This window comes from Myotis brandtii, unplaced genomic scaffold (genome assembly GCF_000412655.1).
Source record: "Myotis brandtii unplaced genomic scaffold, ASM41265v1 scaffold601, whole genome shotgun sequence".
Taxonomy (NCBI): Eukaryota; Metazoa; Chordata; class Mammalia; order Chiroptera; family Vespertilionidae; genus Myotis; species Myotis brandtii.
The window spans coordinates 743,018-747,736 of NW_005370276.1; positions in this window are offsets into that span (position 1 = coordinate 743,018).

Below are 4,719 nucleotides of genomic sequence, written 5' to 3' on the forward strand. Positions count from 1 at the left end.
GCGTGCAGGAGGCAGCCGATCAATGATTCTCATCATTGATGTTTCTATCTCTCTCTCTCCCTTTCCCTTCCTCTCTGAAATTAATAAATATCCTATATAATAAAAGCATAATATGCAAATCAACCAAACAGCTGAACAGCAGAACGACCATCCGGACAACCACCCGGATGACCATCCAGACGTCCATGCTATGGCACCCACTGGCGCCAGGCGGGTCAGGGGCATTCTGGGCGACAATTTGGCAACATCTATAACAGTGTAAATGTATCCTTTGGCCTAGCCATCCTATTTTGTGGGACTTAGTGTATCTATACACACACACACACACACACACACACACACACACATACACATATTAGGTATATGTACCTTTATTTATCTCCATATCTATTTATGTATATGTTTTTATGTATTGATCTGAGAGAGAGAGGGAGACATCAGTCTGTTGTTCCACTTATTGATGCGTTCATTGGTCGATTCCTGTATGTGCCCTGACTGGGGATTGAACCTGCAACCTTGATGTATTGGGAGAGGGCGCTCTAACCAACTGAGCTACCTGGCCAGGGCTTATCTATATAGATATAAAAGGCTAATATGCAAAGTGTCCCCTTGGGAGTTTGACCAGGAGTTTGATCACTGACCACCAGGGGGCGGCACGGAATGAAGGAAGGCCTGGGCTGGCAGCCGGAAGGCCCCGATTGGCCCTGATTGCAAGCCAGGCCTAAGGACTTTACCCGTGCATGTTTTTTAAAGGATCAGAAATGAGAGAAGCCAAGGCATTATTGAAAGACCATGCAAAAAAAAAAAAAAGAAAGAAAGAAAGAAAGAAAGAAAGACCATAGACCATGCAGGTTTTGGAAAGAACAAAATAGAACTTCTAGCAGGAATGAAACACACATGGGAATGAAATCGTCTCTGAAACGACAAAGTCATCAGAAGAATTGAACAGCAGATTAGAAACAGCTGAAGGGAGAGTCCAGGAACTGGAAGACAGATCTCAGTGTCTTTCCCAGGAGGCCACCCAGAGAGACAAGTCACTGAAAAACGGAAGAAGAAATTCAGAGGCAGGAAATAGCATGAAAAGTTGCAATAAACTTCTGGAAGAAAACATAGAGCAGAGGGGAGAGGTAAGCTTCGGGAAGATAATAGCTGAGGTGGGCTGGTTTGGCTCAGTGGATAGAGCATCGGCCTACAGACTAAAAGGTCCCAGGTTCGATTCAGGTCAAGGGCACATGCCCGGGTTGTGGGCTCGATCCCCAGTGGTGGGGGGGGGGGCGTGCAGGAGGCAGCCGATCAATGATTCTCATCATTGATGTTTCTATCTCTCTCTCTCCCTTTCCCTTCCTCTCTGAAATTAATAAATATCCTATATAATAAAAGCATAATATGCAAATCAGCTGAACAGTGGAACGACCATCCGGACAACCACCCGGATGACCATCCAGACGTTCACGCTATGACACCCACTGGCACCAGGCCAGCCAAGGCGGGTGCAATGTGATTGGTTGGGGCATTCTGGGCAACAATTTGGCAACATCTATAACAGTGTAAATGAATCCTTTGGCCTAGCCATCCTATTTTGTGGGACTTAGTGTATCTATACAGACCCCTATATATTAGGTCTATACACACACACACACATATATTAGGTATATGTACCTTTATATATCTCCATATCTATTTATGTACATGTTTTTATGTATTGATCTGAGAGAGAGAGGGAGACATCAGTTTGTTGTTCCACTTATTGATGCGCTCATTGGTCGATTCCTGTATGTGCCCTGACTGGGGATTGAACCTGCAACCTTGATGTATTGGGAGAGGGCGCTCTAACCAACTGAGCTACCTGGCCAGGGCTTATCTATATAGATATAAAAGGCTAATATGCAAAGTGTCCCCTTGGGAGTTTGACCAGGAGTTTGATCACTGACCACCAGGGGGCGGCACGGAATGAAGGAAGGCCTGGGCTGGCAGCCGGAAGGCCCCGATTGGCCCTGATTGCAAGCCAGGCCTAAGGACTTTACCCGTGCATGGATTTTGTGCACTAGGCCTCTAGTTTGTGTATATTGAAAACCGTGAATTTATAATGCTATACCCAATTCAAGTCCAACACCTCTAACTTGCTCCCTTTCCAAACTTATACCCCCCTTCTCCGGACGTGAGAAATCTGACATCCATTTTCCTTAAATTGCTTCTTTGATCAATTCCCCTGTGTGTTCCCCATCCCCTCCTCCACCCTCTCCCAGGCCCTCCTCACCCAGCGTGGGTTTCCACGCCCCTCTCCCACTTGGGAGCTTCCCTCTGTGCTCAGCTGCCGTGTGAGTGGATGCCCTCCACACCCCTCCACACCCCTCCACACCCCTCCACACCCCTCCACACCCCTCCACACCCCTCCACGGTCCTGACCCCCATCCGGGGCCACTGTCCCACCCCCTCCCCAAGCTGGCCTGGCCTCCTCCCCGCAAGGGCCTGAGGACTGTATTGTTCAGGAAGAGAAGGAAGGGGAAGAGGAAGAATGTGTGATCCTATGTCGTGCATTTAAACGTATCAGTGCTCCTGTGTGTTTGTTTGGTTTGGGGTGTTTTTTTTTTGAGCCTCCTGTGGGTTTTTTTTTAATGGCTTTTAGATTCTGAGTTCAAAAGCTTCTCTCCACACCCAGGTTGTAAAGGAACTTTCTAGTGTTTACTTCTCACTCTTTTATGGTGTCACATGTTCCACTGAAATCTTTGATCCGTGTCGAGTTCAATCAGCGTCTTATTCCCCCCTGCTCCCCGCCCCCCCCATTCCTTCCTTCTATTGAGCTGGTGGGGTTTATTTTCCTTTTGGGGTATTTATTCTCTTTATCAAAGTTACATAGGCACACAGTAAAGTCTCAAAGTGCTACGTGTTCAGTTCAAACTTCCAGATCCTGTCCCTCCGGCCATTGATCCCTGTATGAGATAACCGCCGAGGCAAATAAACTCTGAAATACCCGTGGCTCCCACCACGGAGTTTTTTTGTTTTTTTAATGTATTTTACTGATTTTTTACAGAGAGGAAGGGAGAAGGATAGAGAGTTAGAAACATCAATGAGAGAGAAACATGGATCAGCTGCCTCCTGCACATCTCCTACTGGGGATGTGCCCGCAACCAAGGTACATGCCCTTGGCTGGAATCGAACCTGGGACCCTTCAGTCCGCAGGCCGACGCTCTATCCACTGAGCCAAACCGGTCAGGGCCACCACGGAGTTTTATTTCTCCTTCATGTGAAGTCCAAGCGGCAGAGGGGCAGGAACCCGGGCTGATGGCAGCTGTGCTGTCTTAACACGCGACTCCCAAATTCTCCCTGGGGGTGGCAGCCGGACTCCAAAATGAACCCCAACAATCCCCACCTGCTAATCGCCACTTGCTGCCTCGTCCTCTCCCGCAGTGCACGCAGGTTGGTCTGTGTGACCCGTAGCATATAGAAGAGGCGATGGGGTATTACCTCTTAGAGCAGCGGTTCTCAACCTGTGGGTCGCGACCCCTTTGGCGGTCGAACGACCCTTTCACAGGGGTCGCCTAAGACCATCCTGCATATCAGATATTTACATGACGATTCATCACAGTAGCAACATGACAGCGATGAAGTAGCAATGGAAATAATTATATGGTTGGGTCACAGCATGAGGAACTGTATTGAAAGGGCCAGAAGGTGGAGAACCACTGTCTTAGGACTTGCAAGTTTGGGATATTTATTAACAGTGTTCCATGTGAAATACAAAGTCTTTGGAAGATTCCACCAATACTCTAAGTCAATTTTGAATATTACTTTAAAATACCTCCCCCAAAATAGAACAGCTGAAAGTTCAACTTTGACGTTGGAGATGGAAGCAGTAAGTCCACACGAGAGGGGTGTGTTGCAGCAAGAATGTCCATGGGCTGACCTCTCTGAAATAAAAATATATATTTTTTAAAAGACTATGGCTGCCTCTCTCTCTCTCTCTCTCTCTCATCACTTGCTATGGGAGAGAATAGCTGCTGTGTCATGACGATGCCCCAACCGCCTACGGGGAGGCCTCCAGCCAGGTGAGTGAACTTGGAAAGAAACCCTTTAGCCCAGTGGCTCTCAACCTTGGCTGCCCATGAGAATCACCTGGGAATCTTTTTAAAATCCTGATTTCTGGGCCTCATCCTCCAGAAATTCTGTTTCTTTGTTACTAATGTTGTGGCCCCACCCCATCACAAAGAAACAGAATTTCCGGAAGACGAGGCCCAGAAATCAGGATTTTAAGAAGATTCCCAGGTGATTCTCATGTGCAGCCCAGGTTGAGAACCACTGCCTTAGACCGTTGAGTCTCCAGGTGTTTGCGGTCCTGGTTACGCTTGCCTGAGCCTCCTGAGGAAGCCGGAGGCAGAACCACCTGGCGAAGCCGCTCTGGATCCAGACCCGCAGGAACCACGGGCGACAGTACATGTTTGTTATGGGAAGCTGTGAGGACCTGGGGGGTGACTTGTTACGCGGTGGTCGATAACTAATACACTGGCAGCCACGTCCCATGAGCAGGTGGAGAAGGGAGAAGGAGACGACACTGGGTGGTGGTTGGCTCCCGGGGTGGTGCCTGTCTCAGTCACACCCACTTCCAGGGTCTGGGGCTGTTGGCAGCCCCAAGGGTCCAGAGCTCCCAGGGCCAGCTGGTCCCGGACCGTGTCCCAGGCACAACCGTCCTATTTAATCCTCCCAAGGAGCCTATGAGTGAGG